The 20806-nt window shown below is 41.8% G+C and overlaps 1 protein-coding gene across 18 annotated transcripts in view; it reads right to left on the bottom strand.

Moving 5' to 3' along the window:
• The window catches only part of LOC110985335 (peripheral-type benzodiazepine receptor-associated protein 1-like), a 184018-nt gene that overhangs the window by 123391 nt on the left and 39821 nt on the right, over nt 1-20806 (bottom strand). The gene's annotated exons all lie outside the window — the stretch shown is intronic.

Raw genomic sequence — 20806 nt, 5'->3', positions numbered from 1 at the left:
TTATACATGTATTAGTACATGTGTACATGTATATTGATCAACAAGAAGAGAATGAGGGTCACTGTTGGAGGGTGGGGAGATAAAAGTATATCAATGTAAGAGCATGGAGGTAGGCAAATGTAAATGTATCTACGGGAGCGTCATAATACAAGCCTTTCACAAAAGAGCACCTCTAAGAGTTTGCGACACGTTGACCAATCACAGTGTGCGAAATATGTCGACATAATGCGCCTTTGGAAAGGGTGGACAGATTTTGCGCGTTGTGATTATCATTGGTCAACGCGTTGCAGACTCTTGGAGGCGCTCTTCTGTGAATGGCCCTTATTGACTGGTGAGCAATTACCCATTGTGGTAGCAATTACACCCAAACCAACTGATGATTACAGCTGTCTGCCAGGGATGTTGACACACATAAATGAGGGCCCAGCTCATTGTGTGCTCTCCATTAGATAGGTAAATAGTCATTACCAGCCCACTGGCAGAGCAAACACTGAGGTAAATGAAACAAGTTTGAATGTGTGAAGAGATCCCCCCCCTGTCTTGTAATTCTCTGCAGTTAAGGGCAAGGTTGTTTGCCTGATGGAACAAGTATGTGGTCTGCTTGGTGCAGTAGAAATTTCCCTCAACACCAATCGCTTTCGCTGCAGAACTGACTATTTCTCCAACAGCTAATTATTGACAGAAAAGTATCTTTTCAATGGCATAACTTGTGGGAAACTCGATTTTTTGGTGGCACATGTAAGGAACAAAATTCAATCAGTTTTGAAATAGACCGACTCGCAAACCGTACACATGTACAGGTATATATGTACAAAAACATTTCTAAAATCTCAATTCTACATTTAGACAGTTTGGTCTTAAATTATTGAACTTATTGTAAAGAGAAAAAAAAATTTTCAATTAAAGGTTGAACATACAATGTACAAACATCTTCTACTTGGAAAATGACATTTAACCAAGCAAACAAAACCATTTTACATGGGTTTTTATGTTTTATTTTATTAATAACCGTCGAACAAAGTCCATCCAGTTTATTAAACACAACAGAATATTTAAAAAATCGCCATTCTTTCTTCCACCTTAAATTTCTGCATTAAAATGACCACCTGATAGTGATAAAAAAATATTTTACAAACACCATAAACCGCGGCTCCATAGACGGTTTGCACTTAGAGGAACGTGAAGTCAGCAAGCCGACTACACAGGCACAAAAACCATATTCTCACTGCAATATACATTACACATACAAATTCTGCATGTATAAACGATTCACCATTTAATAAAAAAGTGGGCCACAGGTGACAGCCGGCTGAATTTCCAGAATCTCCAGGGTCTGTATCCTCCCCTGCATTCCTGGTGACTCGGACAATTGTGTCCCCCCCCGGCTATTTAAACAATCTCCAAAATTACTTCACTTCTGACATGTATGAGAGCAGATCGCTTCCACGAGACAAGTCCTCTGTGGTCCCTTCTTTCTTGTTTCCTTTCTCATCCTCATGTGCCCTCCCGCCCCAATGATGAGGATGGGCAACATCACTCGATGGTTTTCCCCGGCTGCACTGCGACAGTGTATAATGTCAGAGGTGATGGCGGCTTTTGCTAAGCTAGCCGGGGCTTTAGCGGATTCAGCGCACCGTTCTTACTGAGGGCTCGTGATTTACGGAACACGGGCAAACCACTTTACAACACTATTTTAGGCGAGTTTGATCAAGTTTGGATTGAGTAGACTGGTGCACCAGGCGTTTTAGGTGGCTCAGCTTGGTTGGTCTTGGTGCAAGGTGGCAAACTGCAACAGCACAGAGATTCTAAAAGCTTCATTTGGACGTTGCTCGAAGCCAACTCAGGATAATGAAAAGGGTTTGAATATGACAAAACCTCAATTCAGCAATGGGCAAGTTACCGGTAGGAAAGCTCTGGTTATGTCCGTGGAAGAAAAGAGAGATTTCCAGGCAGTATGCACTGTGCTACTGTCATCCTATGAGTCTCCTACAATTTTCAAAAACTGTCCACTTAACCTTCCATAAGACAAAGGAATATCATCTTGAAGTAAACATGTGATTCTCCACTTCCAATCTCCCCCCCCCCCAAAAAAATTGTATTCAGTCTCATTTTATAGTTGGTTATTACTATGTTTTTATGATCTCATTACTGTACATATAATCCACTTCTGGAAGTCAGAGGGGTTACATGCATTCCGTCAAGTTCTCCCAAGTCCTGCATAGGTTTATCCTATCAGTATTTTGTTCAGGTGGCCAATCTAGGAATGATTCACTGTTCAAATATATGACCTACAATTTGATCGAATATCCAACGGTCGTAACAACTGGCAGATAGTTGATGAGCAAACCATATCCAAAATCAGTCAAATTATGCACACAATTGTACGTTATAATCAGTATAATAACTTCTCACATCTAGGAGTATCTCCAGCCACGATTTAGCAAGATTTAACAGACAAACAATACTTTTTGCCCTGTTAACAATCTATTCCTTTTAATTTTTTAATGTATAATTTACTTTTTGAAAAGCAGCAAGATACATTATTCTGGCGCTTTTCATTTGAATCTGCTTGAAACAAGCCTCAATAGTGCGATTTTTTCTCATTTAAAACCAAAGAAAATTCTCCCTTCCTGTTCATGAATTTTGCATTTGAATATTCAAATTCAGCAACCAATTCTTGACATTAAATGTGAATGTATACACAGTCAAGAAAATGCTTTTCCCGCACAATGGCATGGTGACGAACACATAACAATTTCCTCCACTTTCTAGAACTGTGGTCTGGAAACGCCCACAAGCTTTAGAACCACGCTGTGGAAAATAACAATTTATCAGGTTTTCTTGAAACTCCTGACCTGACTCAGATATTGTGGATGTAAATGCAATCACCACACTTGAGCTGGACAACACTAACAGGTTTACGAATTTTCAATGTCTTGATCCGTGATCATCTACAATAGTAGCTGTTACATTCATTCCATAGCAATGCTGTTGGACGGTTGTTTGTCGGAGCAGACATGCACTTTCCTACAGATAAAGTCTACTGTCTAAAAATCATTAGCAAGCAGGAAACCTTCCACTTAGAATTGCTGTTCAGTCTCTGGCCCTGGGCTATCAATTTCTTGTGAATTTCTTTCCCCATCTTTCCTTCAACAACTGGTTAGATTACGTCGCGATTTGGCCAACGGCATGCCACATTTAAAGATTTCATACAGAGGGAACACACGCCAGCTGAAGCTGAGGGGACTTGGTTTAATAACTCACAGTGTAGACAACTCTAAAATGACACAGGAGGGAATTTTTCTTCAAAAAAGGACAAGTATTGTACCCGTACATGTGACTAAAAGCCATGGTCAAATTAAAAACTTTGGACAAGCCAAAAGACAGTGAATTGAGGGCAACAGGCATTATCCTGGGTCTAATCCGAAAGAAAAAACTCAAGTACTGCAGTGGCCTTCTGGCACCTCAAAAATTATCTTAATTATGTGCATTTTCACCATACCTTCCTTGCTGTCCATCACTATGGCCCAGGTTCCAATCCAATGCAGGCCAACATTTGGATTGGGCTACGTACCACATTCTACAGGCTCTTCCAGAAAATATCATTTTGAGATTTTCGACCAACCAGTATTTCTAAAAACTGAGCATTTTATTCTTCTCTTGAAATCTCGTGAAGCTGATTTCATAACCAAAAAGAATCAATACTGAAAAAATGCCCTGTCCCAGATTTTCTTCAGGGGTTCCAAAAACAAAAATCTGTTCCACTGACTCACAGGAGCACTGACCCTATAAAATCTGTGGCAAATAAATCAAGCATAGCAGTCTAAATCAGCTCTAAACCTGTTGTCTCTGTGGAGAGATCGAGGCCAACTGGATTGGGGAAATTAAATTCACTCAGCAAGAGAAAGCCGAGGGGCCTCAATCCAACCACTCTAATATGCATACCGTGTACTGCTCCTGCTACTGAGACAAAAGAATTGCCTGCTAAAAATATCCCCTGAGTTTGATTCTCAATATCCATGGTTAATTGCGTCGTCTTCAATCTGAAGGCCTTCTGTTCGTATTTAAATCCTTCAGTGACTATCTGCTCCCACGAGAGATGATTTTGCATAGCAACAGTGGTCGGTTAGGGGGAATTCACTAAATGTGTATGTGAGTTCATGCACATTTGGTCAAGGATACGTTAACCATGCGCATCTAATGTCCGTTTTGAATGTACGATGGGTGTGTGCGTGCCTGGCATGTACCAAACATGAGCCCAGTGGAGAAACTTCCCACCAAGCTGTCTGTTCTTTTCCTATGAAGGTGGACTTCATCTTGGGCCGGAGAGTACAGCAGCCTGAAGATATCAGGATGCATGGCCCATACCAACATTTACTTGTAGCCAAATATGGCCAATACTTTACGCTCAGCCTTTCCTCTCTTTACTCTCAGTCCCAAACAGCCCGTGCATAGAGTACCGACGTGAATACATCACGCGCACAATTAGTGTGTAAAAGGCATTAGCACGAGAACCAGCACGTGAACCAACGTGCGCGCGTACTCCATTCGTTTGCACTGCACTTTCTGGTTCACAGTGACGTCACACTTCGGTACTCTATTAGTTCATGGATGTTGTTTACATAAACAGCCCAATACATACTTTCCTCACTTTGCCTTGTGTACATGTAAGGCTTTGGGGGAAAACAGCATCATTCCAGGGAAAAGTGTGGTCAGGAAAGCATACCTCAGTTCATGTCCCAGAAATCTTCATAACTGTTAACATGTCACAACTGTGTGAGACGATAGGTTAAATGCAACTGTTTGAGCATTTTGTTGAGGAAAGTTTCAAAACGAGGTCAGACCTCTGGGGGTTTTTTAAGACAAGGCCGACACAGCTATGCATCTGAATTTCAAACAACCAGGGCTGAACACCGTTCTGACACTTGACAGTGATGCTACTTAAACCTCCCCGCAGATCTCTAGCGCATTGCTGGCCCCTGCTAATGGGGTATTCTCTCTGCTGGCAGTCCAGAGGAGGATACGTGAGCTGCCTATTATGTTACGGTGGGCTGGGGCCATCTGTAACAAGAGGCGAGTTTAGGCCAGGCAGAATGGTAACACTGTTCTGCTGTGTTGATTTTGGGGCCCCTGCAGCACTAGCAGCACAAAGGCCTGGACATTTCCCAAACCTGTTTGGGGCACGGCAGACAATTTATGCAGTGATGGGCATGTGAAGACAGATGAATTGTTTATTTGAGATGCATTACCGACTTTCTTTATCACTAGAGCATATGGCAATGTAACGATGCACATAAACACAAAATCACGTTTGCACAGGCACAATCCAAATTGGCTTCGTTTCCATCTTGCACGTACCACCCATACAAATTAAGCTCTTGTCACTCTCTTTGTTCTCATTAAAAAAAGCACTTTTCATTGCTAGGAAATCATTAAAAAAAATTTCAAATAATCTGATTTCTTTTTTCAATTTGAGAAAGGGCATCTAAAGACAATTTTGCAAAATTAATGACATCGGGCCAGTTGGAACACAAAAGAAGAATTCAAAGCCAGATAAATGCCGATAATTGGCAAACAATATGAGCAATTCACAAGAGTGCGCCTCCAACAGTTTGCAACGCATTGGCCAATCACGATGCGCAAAATCTGTCAACCCTTTCCACATTTCATGCCTCATGATTGGCCAATGCGTTGCAAACTCTTGGAGGCGCACTATTGTGAAATGTAAGTATTGACATGACCCTTACGATTTAATCTGGAGGTTTGAAGATGTGTCTTGGTTTTCACTTTTCTCTTTGTTTCTGCTCATGGCACCACTTCAACGTTTGGTGCATCTTTTGCGCCTTCCAGTCTATAAAAAATTATCACATAGGAAGTTAGACTCTATTCTCAAACACTTCATATGAAAACACATCCATGAGGCCTAGGATATCTCGAGTAAAGGAGAAACAGGATAATTATAGGCACTGTAATAAATGGTACACATGCAAGCGCAGGACTCACACGTGTAATGATGTGAATTTATGTGACTCAGAAAAGTTACTCATCAATTAAATCATCATTTTGTATGGTTAAATTTAATCCGCATATATGCACTTTGTATAAATATGTTGATGTGATTACATTTCTTAAAGTAACAGCACAAAATGGTGATTGGCCAACTGATTTTCTGAGTATATATGGGTATATTCCGTACCTGCACTCGAATATTCGCTCCACGTGGGAATAACAGACGGCATGTTTTTACATGGAAAAGACAGGCCTTTGGTGGGAACTTGTGGAGTTAGCACACAGGGTTATGTCGCCACTTGCAGAGTATGCTGAGTACGCGCAATCAGTTTATGTTGGAAAGCATGGTCTTCACATGTGCATTGAGCATGTTCACAGATTCACAGAAAAACTTCCTCCCAGCCTGTCTCTCCTTTCCCAGTGAGGGTACACTTCAACTCAGAGTGGAAAGCACAGGCAAAACCAACTTTCATTTGGTTTAAAGGAATCAGTACACCAGCTTGAAACAGTAAAAAGAAAATCAGCCATGTAATTACTGTGGAAGACCACTTGAGTGTCACTGCACCTACGAGCCAGCACTAAGGTATGGTTTTGCTAAGAGCAAATGTTATAGGTTTATGCACATTCTACTGGAAATTAATTCCACCAACTCGGCAAGCATGCAATGAATATACCATCTTTCATTGGCTCTTGTGACCATGTGTGCTCCTGTGCATGCAACAAGAGATTGTGGAGACTTATTCTAATAAACGCTGTGTGCGACCATAAAGATGCCGTGACGGTCTGGTATCAAGCCTACAATTCTTTTGGGTAACAAGCATGTGGTTTTCCTCCACCTGCCCTTTCTTGCGAAGGGCCCCGCTTGCATACTGAGCTACAAAGTTGGGAATGAATCGCTGATAATAACACACCAGCAAAACCCAGTAAGGGCCAAGTCATGGATTTGACTTTGTTCTACTTCCATATCCTCAATAAATTTACAAGTATTATGAAACCTAAAAGAGCAATCAGGGACAGAATTTGCGATAAAGTTTCATGATTTTTCATTCTGAGCCTTCAGTAGTTTAAGTAATGTGTTCTATCATTTTTTTCCAACAGGTGGAAAGGTTCGTAGAAATTATGTGAAATACACTCGTATCTCATAAACTGCATGCAATTTTTTCAAACCAAAAGTTCATGTACTCAGTACGCATAGCTCCATAACATGAACTGCAGGTTTTGGATAGAAATCTACAATATTTGTGCTCGAGTGCCCAACTTTATGTCACTATCAATCTTCCTTTCACAATCCTTCAACAAATGAGGAGGCTCGTGATCCTGGGTTTCTGCTTGATTAGTGGTGAGGCACGCCATGCATGATATGCAATTAAAGTACCTTGATAAATTACTGATGGGATTGACATCTGTTATGGATCCTTGAAATTGACCAGTAAGACAAGAAAGGAGGGGGACTGGAGAGAATTTCAGCGCAGGTTGAAGTTTTGAGCAAACCCATGTGACCTGTACTCCAACGGATGGAGAGCTAGAAACCTGATCTCAATGAGCTACGTGTGATGGGATGCGCCATACTTAGATCACAGCCATTCTATGAATGACATGCAGGAACTCATCTGCATGTGATTGGTGTTACGGGCAGTCAGGCCTGATTACAGGAACCAATAAAGAACTGTAATGCATGTGTTAACTGAATCTAGGCATGTGTGGAGGTATGGAGCATAGCGTCTCAAGTTTCAACAGAATGTGCACCAAAAATGATTCATTTCTGATCGGTAAATACTTATACGGTACATGTACATGTATATGCATTCTTGTTTCTTAAAATGCTTCCATTTTTGGTTACAAATTAAATACATGTACCTGTGTGCTTAAACATATAGGTACTTTGCACCTGAGACATTTCAGAGTTCTATTTCTCACCACAAGTGCATGTCTGTTCATTAGCATTCTGTCCAGCGAGCTCCATGCAAACAATCTATGAGTCAGGCACTTCCAAAAGTGTGCTGTTGAAAAGGCTACATGTAACTGGGGAAGAGAGGGGCAAGGCCTCCTAGGAGACTTGGTCAGAGTAAACAATCCGCCAAGCGACCCTTGCTAAAAGGAAGGCGGAACTTCTAAGGATGGCGTGACAAGCTGCAGATATGTGTCCCTGGTATGGCTCTTGACTGGGGTGTTTGGAGAGCTCATGCACCAACTGAATTGCTGATGCATTCCCCAGCGTGTGGCTTTGATATGAATCACTTGGAGTACAGGCCTCTTTGAGGAGATGTGGAGAGGAATTGGACAGAGACAAGAAAGGGAAGCAACACTTGAAGGAGGTTAGGGATACTTACAGAGTATCATCCCTGTGACTGAGGTCAGGAATTTGGTCATTTCACCTACGATGTACATATAATTAACACATGCACTGGAAACCATGGCAATATGGGTCATGCATGCATGCATAATGAAATTCTTCCAACTTGAAACGTTTCTTTTCCGAAAAATATTCAGTTTTTAAATAATTTTTTAATGAATTAAATTGCTTTTTTATGCATTTCGGATGTCTTGCAAAATGCTGTAACTACTGGGAAAAAATTTGCATGTGCTTCCTGGCACTCCACATGGACTGGTGCCAGTTGATGGTGCTTCCTGGCACTCCACATGGACTGGTGCCAGTTGATGGTGCTTCCTGGCACTGCACATGGACTGGTGCCAGTTGATGGTGCTTCCTGGCACTGCACATGGACTGGTGCCAGTTGATGGTGCTTCCTGGCACTCCACATGGACTGGTGCCAGTTGATGGGGCTTCCTGGCACTCCACATGGACTGGTGCCAGTCGATGGAATAGAGTGCGAAGTGAAGAAGAGACACGTACAATAACATGTGTGTAAGAGGCGTCACACTGTTACTCTTCATGCTCCTGGAAATGATATCCTTGTTTTGTGTTCTGACAATATGTTGGTAGATTCAGGCCTTTTCCCGTGCTGAAAGTGTGCATTTTTGTCAAACATTCTCCATCTCCAAATGCATGACTTCAAAGAATGGGAGGAAAAGAAGGGAAAAAAAGACCCTCTTCCTACAAAAAACCCTCAAAAACATGAACGGTGCTTCATCAAGATGGCACAATACATTTACGTAAAGTAATTCCAGAAATTAGGGGTCAATTTTTTTTCCATGTCCCGTCACATCTGACATTTGATTTTGTAAGTTCAGAACACATTTTCTAATTTCCAAGAGTGATGAATGATTGCTAATTACCTGCCAAACAAATAGTAATAGTTTGAAATCAGTTCCAGTGATATTTCCGTATCAAATAACAAAGGTCAAGTGTAACAGGGACACAAAAATGTCACACTTTTGGACCCTTAATTTCTGAAATTGCCCGTATGCAATACCTGTATGCAGCAAGCAAGACTCAACCACATTCTGATGAAGAGGCAAAGGGCAAGAGTAACTGTGACCAATCTCATGGTTTTTTCCCTTAAAACCAATCTGTAATTCCCAGAATTTTATCTACAGAGGTTCCATTCAATCTTAACTGGAAATCGCGCTGTGGGTACATGTAAACACAAGGCAGATTTGGACATGATTACAGGTTAATGTAATCCAAGTCTTCTGGGGTTTTGTTTTTTGTAATTTTATTCACGACTTTGTCTGTTTTTTTTTTTCCTTTTTTTTTTTTTTTGGCTTTTTGAAATGTCACCAATTGGCATTGGGATTTGGGGTTATTCTGACTTCCTGGGGCGAGATGCTGATTAGAGAGGTGTGATTGTACGAAATCAGACAAATCTTGCTGTGGGTATGCGAGAGACTTCTGAAAAATCAGTACATATGAGTAACAGTGGAGTTTTTAGTTGACACATCTGTTTCACAACAACTGAGTTTCATATATCCATGTACTTGAGGGTTTCTGGACCTGAGCCAGATGGGCTGATATACCCTGTCCAGGCAAAAGGGTTTCATTACTGAAGCAAATTCCCTGGATAGCGAAACTCATCCATCTCTCCCAGGCTGATGGCTCAGACATGTGCAGTGACATGTACAGGTGTACAAGAACATGTAGCCAGAGTAAGGGGAACATCAATACTCCATCAACAATTGCTAGTTGATTGGGGCAGAGGAAGCCAGGCCGCTGGGGAAACACCTGCGATATCAATCACTGATCGCAATCTCCTCACTGGGGCACTGCAGAAAGACCAAGAGGGCATACAGCCTCTACTATACAGCCAATTTCGTGAAATTTGGTGCGATTTGGTATAAATTGTGTGACAAGTTATTCAACAAATTTGAGAGGTGACTCCAAGAAAGGCACATGAACATGTATGAGTAGCACAAACTTTTAGCAAATGCTAATTGATCACTGTAAAGAAGATCACGTCCCTGCATATAAATGTGCATTGACCAGAATTTCACATTAATTAAACATAAACCACTGAGAAAAATTTCATGAGACAAAATTGTTTTAAAACTAGCAATTTATTCAGTCATTCCTTAAAGATTCAATAATATTCTGACCTTGACAGAATCATACACAAGTACATGTTAGCCCTTAATGTATACGCGGCTGTCTCCATCGGAATTGTTTAAATTAATCCAACCCCTGTTTTGCAATTTTCCTAAATTAAAACAGTGGAGACATTAAACTTCACGGGATCCTTCGGATCCATTTTTTCTGGTCAAGTTCCACACACCGATGCCCTGGCTCCCGCCCTTCCCCCCTCCCCTTTCGGGGCACACATTGTCAGTCGTTAATGGCACTTCACGCACAAAAAATAAATGTCCTCCAACGGCCCATCAGAACAGGTGCATGGGATGAGTGCACCCTTCCCTGGAAGATGCTGCACTATCGGAAAAAGGTGCATCGATCGCAGCGCACGTTCACCCTCACAGAACCTGAGCTGTTGGGGTCGACGTGAGTAATAGGTCGAGTGCATACATTAGACAGGCGAGCCGCAGATAGCATGATTATGCACAGACGGCGTGAAATAAATGATTCTAATGGTCAACCAGAGAGTAACATTAACAACAAGAGTACCATGGGGCTGTTTCACCACTGAGAGAGTTTATACCAATAGTGCGAGCAGCTAAGAAAGGATTTCTTACAGAGACGATCCACACTGCCGACATACAGAAGGATTCATAAATGAAAATGTGTTGTAAATCATCAATTTTCATTCCTAGATCAGTCTTACAAGAGTCAGGAAGAATCTTGAACACACTCAATTTTAACAAATTCAACACTGTAAAGTAAACCCTATGACATTTTCTTTCCCGATGAACTAAGTCAAGACATCCATCGTTATGTCCAGTAAGACAACATCAACATGTATGGTAGCTAGGCTGCACGGGTTTGAATCCGTAATACCCGAGAAACATCATGGTTACAGAGCTGTTGCCCAGTCAAAAACTGAAGATTTGGTATCATTTTTATCTCTGCAGGTTTCACAAGGTGCAAGCTACAGGTGATTATCTCAAGTGACTCTTTGGGGAACGCCTGGAAGTTTCATGACTGGAAATCAAAAAAAGGGCTTTCTCCACTTTTTTCATCGAATAACAACTTTTTGTTGGAACCACTCTATGCATGTGCATACATGAACATTCCTAACTACACGCAAGACCACGAACAAACTTCCAACGCAGTTGCACATGAAGTTGCCATTTATCTTTCAAATTGTAATATGAATGTGGAATTCATTACATTTTTTGCGGCTAAGATACATGTACAAGGTAGATTGAAACAGCAGTATAGGTATTGGTTTTTAGTATTTTTAGATAGCATTTTTAGAACTCATGTACGGTGCGTCCCATGGCTTACACCTAATACTCTAGAATCCTTGTAGAGAGTGGGCTGTTCCTTTCAACACAGTGCATCTCGAGTACTCTTTCAGTGCACTGAAGATCAACACGTAGAATTGTACTCGCACAGCCCTAATCGTGTGTGTATATTATGTTCCCCCCAACCACTCTCAGGTTTAGGACTGGCCTGTGGCCCCTCACGGAAAACATGCACCCAGCCAGATTGAATTCGACTCATGTTACGTTTTCAATTTACGACCCTATTACCAAGTCAAGCTTTCTTTCTTTCTTTCTTCAATCAATTTTGGAGAGGAGGATGAACTTGGCAGTGGGGGACTGACACAAGCACATGGAATGTGCAGGGTTGTCGCAGCAAGACAGTGGGTGAATCATGCATGATTATCCACACCAAATTATTCAGTGGGGAAAAACAAGAGGATGTTTGATTCTTGTACATTGAGGGCAATTATTTAGCTGATTACATCCCATCCACTCCGTTACACTGCTTTAAATACTTACAAGTAACCAGCTTGGGAAACAGCAAAACGCAGGTATCAAAATCATCATCTTTCAGAGTATTCACTCTACACACTCCAATAAGTTGCAACATACGTGTAAGATTCCATGCAAGTGGCTCTGGTTTGCCAGTGCAGCCTCTCTTTCAATGCCAATGTGGAAAAGGTGGATTGACTGACTGACTGACTGACCAACCGACCTACCGACCAACCGACCTAGAGGATCAGGTCTATGGGCGACAATCTTGGTGGCACTTAAGGTGAAGGGGGAATGCACACACATATAGTTTCTGATATTTGCCAGTGGCCTACGTGCACTGAATAAACAGCAAACCCCTTATGTACAGTATGTGCTCCGGAGAGCAACGAGAGATGGAGTGTTCTAACTCGGGAGTCTGTTTGAAAAACACTACATGCACACACAGGTTTTATGGGGGTAGGCTCTCACCTCGTTAAGGGGACAAATTGTTCTGTTAGGCCAATTACACGGAGGATCGAGTTGTGGGGGCATTTTTCTACCCCCATTACGTTTTCAGTCCTAACACAATAGGCGAAATACACCATGGTTCGTTTCTCCCCACAACTGTGAAGCAAGTGTGTTTGGTCCACGATGTGCTGAGTAGGTGTACAAACTAATTACTGGGGAAATATTGTAGGGCCTCTGCATCTGTGCCATGCACCAGGCACCCGAGTCTCTTCTCTGCCATTGAACAAGTGTCTACCTGACATGACATCCCAGCAACAGCGCCTCGATCTTCGCAGGAAAAGCACGGGAAGTATTGAAAAGTTCCAGAGTGTGCACTTGTAATTAGATTGACCAAAGCCAAAATGGAATGTCCAACAGTTTTGCCACTATGAGCAGACCACTGCGCAAAATACCACTACGTTTGCAAGTATGAAATTCATGTCAAGGGTTCTTTCCCACGAAATTGGTAGAGTTGATCGAGAAAGGGAGATACATGCACAAAACCATCTCAAACAAATCCTTCAATCTCTGTTGTGCTCTTTGAACTATTCCTGCACTTTTAGCAGACTTCAAAAAAAAAAAAAAAACCTGCAAATCGTGATTACTGATAATGGTCCAAGGCAGGCCTAATTGCCGACTCGTGACACATTCACAGTGGGCCCGGCCCGATTAACATGAGCACATGGCCGAGTGTTCATTACGACGTGACTGCTACGCTTGATTTCCGGCTTGTACGGCTCAGCCAGGAGATGGCATGGAGGTCCATATTACTTCACTAGTCATTTCCTCCAAATACGATCATTAGATGAGACTCAGACACAAAGGCAGGTGGTTTTTGTATTGAATGAGAAGACTGTGTCTGTCCATCAACCGAGAGCTTACTTACCACTGTCATCACTTCCTGTCAAATGAGTCTTACATGTACATGTAGCAAATTTCACATGCAGAAAAGCTAGTCATTTAAATATGTTGCATATGTCATACTGGTAACTTTGGGTGAACATGCCGATAGGTCATCTGATTTCCACGGTGCACTTTTTTCCAAAGGCCTCCAATTCAGAAGCACATGTAAGAAGCTGTGGTTTAGTTCATTTTACTCGGGCGGGTCACCAATACACTGATTTCAGCAAATCGTGGATCTAAAATCTGCGATTTCTTTGCAGTGTTCAGGGTCCCTGAGACATTGACGCGTAGCTCCACTCGCAGTTCACATTCATTTGTACTTAGCAATGCGAAGCTTGCTCTCTGATTAACCCCAAGCCTGCCTAGTTGTACAATTCTAACAGGTGGCTTTGTTTGTGAGATTTTGTTTGTCTGAGGAATAAACACATAACTCTTCAGTCTGGCTACGGGATTCAGTTAGTATCAGCGAGCTCCATGATTGTTCTATGAGGTTCTGTCAAATTTAGTAGATTAAAAGCGCATGCACCAGGCGGAGTCAAGGGCTACAATGACACAGGTTTTCCCAGGACCAGTACTGAAAACTGAATCCAGATAGTGCATGTAAAGTGCTTGCATGATCTCTCTCTACTTTTCAACCAGCAACACTGTCATTCACTGCCACATCTTGGATTAAAACTCTTGCCGTTTTCATAGTTGTCGTTCTTTCGCCGATTGGGGGTGCACTTCAGCTCAGGGCAGATACATGTACTTGCGACAATATCCAGGGTATTCATAAGTAATCCTTTACGAGGATAATCCTTGGGCTTCATTATCTACGTTCATGTAAAAGCTGTTCTGATTTTGTCTGTCCCAAGAAATAAGAAAATATCTGGCAGGTTATATTCTCGGAACAGGAATAGCCGGCCCACCCTGATATCTCAAGTCATCCCGATACTTCAAAGCCTGACAGCATTACCTAACATATGCATGTCATTACATGAATCCAGGCACAAACCTGGAGTGGAGAGAGGCTCATCAAATACCAATCACAATCTAATCGAGTCTGTTCCTCATTAGGGTCAATTAATCACTGTCGGTGTGGCCCTAATGACCTTACTAGAGTGTCTTATTGGCCACCGTGCATTTTGAATAACAAGTTCCATGATCAAGAGATGGGATGTTTTTACGTACTGAGGATGGTCCTTTGATGGGAACTCGCTGTGCCTGCTCGTGTGTGTGTTTAGTCATGGAGGGTTTAGCACAGGCAGGGTTCACGACCAGCGACCAATTTCTGTTGGAATGGACAGTGGCTGCATACATGTACCTGGCAACCAGATAAAATGATTCCTGCCAACCTGTCCCTTCTTTGCCAGTGAGAGGATGCAATAAAATCAGGGTGGACGAACAGAGTTTGGCATTACTGGATAACCATTCCAGTGAAAACTTTCAATGAATGTCGCTGCGACCTTTGTACATGTATTTCAACTTTTCCTTGGTCAAGGCGGATCCAGAACTATATTGGGGGATGGGCCAAAACAGCCGCCCGGGAAGGGGAGACCGAATATTAAGAATTTTACTATGTAGCCAAACTGCTATCGCCTCTCTGAGGGGTGATGCGTGGAGCAAATCTGGACTACTTCGTACGGTGCTTGCACCTTTTGCATATGTTGTTTGGGAATACATTTGTAGTTACGAGTGCGTGTGCTCATGTGTACATATCCCTACTCAACAGGCCACGCAGGACACGTACATGTACATGCCACGTACATGTACATGCCACGTACATGTGCATGCCACATACATGTATGTGTGTATATATGTATGCACCAGTACATGAATAATTTGCTATACGTACACTGTATTGTACATGTACATTGTGTCTGTATACATGTAGCTTGCTCTATGGGTTTACCATGGTACTTGTACCGTACAGGGGGCCCCGGTGGTGAGCCGTGACAGTACACGGTGGCTCGTTTGCCGTGGGACCCAATAATTTCCCTTCAACAAAACAGTGCTGGGACCACCTTGAACAAGGCTACTGGCACTGTAGTTTCCTATCAATCTACAGGTGAAAATAAGAGGTTGCCATGAATATACGGGTAGTCTGGTTAGCAGTCCCTCCATGATTGCTTACCTTGTGGAACATGGACTAGTCTAAATCTATGATCTCAAGATGTGGTAACCACAAGGATGAGGGTAAAATAAGTTTGTGTCGAACAGTCACATGATTATTCTAGGCCAAGATACAACATTCCAGATATAAGTAAAAGTTGATGTGTATTGTATGTACATATATATTTACTTCATGAATACCGGGGACAGTCACGTGACCATGTATTAACATTTGATAATGCCCGCTGAGAAGTGATAATGCCTGCTGCGTAAATCACATGTTGGCACATGGATATAAGACAGTTGAACTGGGTCTGATTGGTCAGGAATGTGTGAGCGCCGGAATTGTATTGGACAACTTTCAAAAAGAGTACACCATAAAATTGACAGGGGTGTTCAAGAAATTTAAAGTAAAGTTTTAGAACAAAACTGTTAGAAATCTATCATATGTTGACTTCTTTTAACTCTATGAATACAAAGGTATTTATGAATGGGAATAATTATGTGCTTGGCCAGTCTTTAACGTTTAAGACTGGCCAAGTACATATTTATTCCCTTATTAATGAGCTGACTCTCACCATAATACATTTCACATGGACAATATTGGGTCACCGTTCTCAGAACCTACATGTACTAAATGAATATCAACTAAGATATGCTGACAGTTTCTTCAGACAAGAGAAACACAATCTTCTACTCCCGCTGCCATTTTAATTGCAGATGCTCCCAAGCAGTAACTGTAGACTCAGTTGGTGGAATGTATCAGGCCAAATATTACATTGCCACGCAGCAATGAGCAGCTAGCCCATGCAGGACGTCTGCCCACCTTGAGTGATCGACCCACCCGATCTCTCTGCTTCTCTAAGCCACCTGCCGTGATTACGATTGCATGCTTCACGAGATAACATTCAAATTCTGGGCAGGGTGGGCTGTTTTTGTTAACATGCAGCACTGTGGGTGTAACATGGAAAAAGAAAGATTCCTGTTTCAGTCTGGACTGTGCCAGATTTACATATTTTTGTGCACCAAATGTTATCACCACTTAAACACTCGTGGCTTTCAAGCATTATTTTCCACCGAAATGTGTAAATTTCTAACATTTGTTGAGTGAAGAGCTAAATAAAAGCAGTCCAGAAGTATACATACGAATGGGTGCTTCTGTGTATTGAAACACTGGTATTTTTTCCCAGATTAAAGTACCCAAAACTAGGGATTTGCAGAGAATCATCAGTCTAACTACTAGAAATAGCAGGCACTGCAACAGTGTCCCTTGTTTATTTTGTCACCCAAAACTTTGAAAATTCTGATCAATATCTGATCACATTTGAAGTACAGTTCTGTTGTTGTTTTTTTATGAAGTGCTTTGCACTTTGCCGGGAGACTCATAAGGTGGCAAAATACTTCAGGTCTGGCTTGAGGTTATGTTATGGGTATCAGACCTGAACTGAATATTATGGACGTCAAGTCAGATTAAGCAGCATTGGCAAAGTCTGCAGGGCTTATGATGTAAATAATATTTTAAGAGAGAGGATAAGGCCTCAGAACCAAAACCACAACTATCCTACTCAGACAAGTTACATGTACACCTATGCTATCAACCATCCCTCCTCATAAGGAGGGTCATGCATAATACACATGCACAACTAACATGAAAATATGTAACTGATCCTGACAGTAATGAGTGTGGGTTGATGATGGCCCCCTGGCAAGGCTGGCATGTAATTAACATGTAATCCATTCCATCTTGGGTTTTATCTCTCAATTACCAGGAAACTGATGGAGCACAGGCCACAGACAATGCCAATCCTGCTAGCTGGCATGTCACTTTTGATGAGATGCAGTGGTTCTGATATTGAATCGCTGCTCAATGTGCACGCGAGGCTTCATTAACTCTGGGCATAACGCACGCACACACACAAACACCTGTATACATGAAAAGCCATTTTTATTGGCCCACTGATTAATGGACTGCTGGACATGATGCACAGACTGTTCCTAGGTCAAGTTTTATTTGGCAAGAGAAACATTAGGCCTTCTGATATTAATAACTAATGAAACAGACTCAATATTAAAAATGATACCTTGTTCTACACATATATGTCCATGTCCATGTACGCCATTTGGGCAGTGACAGAAACACTGCCTGCACACCTGTCATAAAAAAGAAGTAATGCAAATTTGGCATTTTGGCCGTCTCATTTATGACCCAAAGAATGTGAATGGTTTATCACAGAAAATATGCCCTTGGGAAATGAGGTCAAAAGTCCTTGAGTCCTTTTTGAAAGTTGTTCTTAGCAGTATGAGGTTTAAGAGTGCAGGACCGGACAGTGATTCACCCGATCAGGAGCCCCGAACACGAAATTCAGGGCTGCAAAGGGCATCTTGAGAATCTTGTAAATTTCTGCTCGAGAAATTCAGAGCAGAAATGTACATCTACATGAACACATAACAAAACTGCGTTACGTAATGCATTATCTCATGACATTGCCAAGTGTAATTGTCAACTCTCCCAGTATCGTGGCCCAAACTTGTGAGTACAGGACAACTGTTTTGGTCAATCACTGTACAGTCCAATAACTGTGCACAGTGATCCACACCACTGCTAAGGATGCCTTGCAACCAAGGCTAACAAGGCAGGAGCAAACAGACAGGCTTAAGAAATAGACTAAGTATTACCAACTAGTACAAAAGTCCATATGATGCAAGATATGGGGCGGAGAGAATCCCCCCCCCGCCTCAGTGTTGATCATTGTTTGATCAATGATCTGGCAAGCTTTAAAAGAAATAATCAACTCTCACCTTCTTATTTCCAAGTAGTAAAAAAGATCTATCCAACTGAAATTCATTACATCAAACAGATAAAATTTTCCAGTACACTGCTTCTGTTTTCAGACTGTTTGGCATTGGAGAGAAATTTCCCTTTCTCAGGTGATGGTGTGAAATCCAACTCTTTGGAAAGTCAAGAGATCATAACAAAAACCAATCACCGACAAAATTCACTCCCCCCCCACACTAGCACATATAACAGCAAAAAATCATCATAATTCCACTCCACACACAAGGCAAATGTCCTGTCACTTATCTCCTGACACCTCTGTCAATTTTTTTTTCTTGCCAGACTGGTCCCCCACTGAGTTGTCCTGATAATTATGCTCATTACAGAACCCATCTGTCCAGGAGACCACCCACACAGGGCTTTTGCCTGCATAATATCAATACACCAATGATAATGTCTCATCAAATTATGACCGGCCAAACAATGCCTCCAGGAAAAGAAAAATCCATACACATCTCTAGATATATGCTCCAAGGAAGCGCTCAGGTTTTCTTTTCTTTATTTCTTTCTTTTTTTTTTCTTCCTCTTCTTTAGGATTTGGCCAGCCTGCGAGGCAGAATGCACTTGACACATAATTTGACACATAATTCTGTCTGTGGTTGTGGCCAAGTGATCTCAGTGAAATGTGGAAGAAAACGGAGTAGTGAACGGATCAGAGGATCCAATATTAAGATCTGGTTATATTTTCAATGACTTTAATTAGACAACAAGTTTAAACGAAACTTGTGCTGTGAAAATTTTGCGATCTAACATTTTGACATTTTAAAATTCTGCTCTCCAACAGCATGTTTGGGTGAGACATGGCTGTCGAGTGACATTTTCAATATTTCTCAATGCACATTTGGAATATTTTATTGAAATGCACTCATAAGTTGGAAGACCCTTTTGCCGTGTACAAGTACCTCAGATATGAATGGATGTTATCCAAGTGTCATTTACAACTGTTATGAATAAGGTGTGTTTTGTTTCAGTCAAATGTAAACCTACAAGCTATTCCAATTTCAAAGGTCAAGATTCATGGACATTTCCCCAACTGATGTGAATGACATCCATATTGATTTTATTCCCTCTAAAAGCCAAAATGGAATAAGATATCAGTAGCAAGTCATAAATAAACCCATTACAATAGAAACAGTTTGGGTATAGAAAACACTCCACGCATTGGTGAAATGTCATCAAGTATGTAGCGTAATATCCGGACGTTTTCTTTTTGTGGCAGGGAGGTTTGTTTGATGAGAAGGTTACAAATGAATGCCTCATTGCACACAATGTGCCTGTATAGGTGCATGTAACCATGGCAACTGTGGATAAACACACAGGCAGCTCGCTCTAAGCCTGACCAAAATGGTTGGGACACGTGACAATATAGCCATACCCTCCCCTCCCAATGTCTCCCACACTCCCCCTGGCCAAATGCTGTCATCTCAAGCTGGGGCACAGAACGTGCAGCGAGACACAACATTGAGAGGGGGGGCCGTGGCTGGGAGGGGACTCAACGAGATTGGGCCAGGATTGTACATTCACCTGTACGCACACTGCACATGCATACAGTCATTCTGTACATGTACAGTAGTACATGTAAGTGCTATGTTGCTTTCTTGAAAGTGCATTTAGTGAGCAATGCAAACAATACGGATAACGTACGAAAACTGTGCCATTGTCCAACAATTACTATAATGGGCAACAGTGTCGATGATGCTCAGTTTGAATGGGGTGCATGGGGTGGGCAGAGAGTGGGGAAGGGGAGAGAAAGAAGCAGGGGGGTACGAATGATGAGACATGGGGATTCAAATGAATACCCACAGTACCGGTATGTACTAAAGTATAATGCACCTTCTACACAATATTGATTTTTTTCTCTTCATTTTTCACACGTATACAGATACCTAAACTGTAGAATCCGAATGCTGTCACGGACCTCTCATCCATGTTTGGAGTCACAAAAAGGAAATGTGCATGAATTTGTATTTATTCAAATCACAACTTAGTGTGCACAGCATGCGCACAGCCTTGTGTGACAGCTCCTCTCGACATATTGGAATCAATAAAATTGCCTGAGATAGTCATGCATACACCTTGTGCATATTTTACATCTGAGGAAATGGGGGCTCGCTGCATGACTGTCAAAATGACAGAAGCACCTGCTCAGTTAAAGGAATGTATATTTGGAACAAAACAGGTTTAAAAAAATCACTGACAAAAATGTTAAAT

The sequence above is a fragment of the Acanthaster planci genome, linkage group LG09, assembly GCF_054643075.1.
Source record: "Acanthaster planci isolate LZ-2023a linkage group LG09, COTS_SCS, whole genome shotgun sequence".
In the NCBI taxonomy this organism is placed as follows: Eukaryota; Metazoa; Echinodermata; class Asteroidea; order Valvatida; family Acanthasteridae; genus Acanthaster; species Acanthaster planci.
This window is presented reverse-complemented; position numbering and strand designations above follow the sequence as displayed.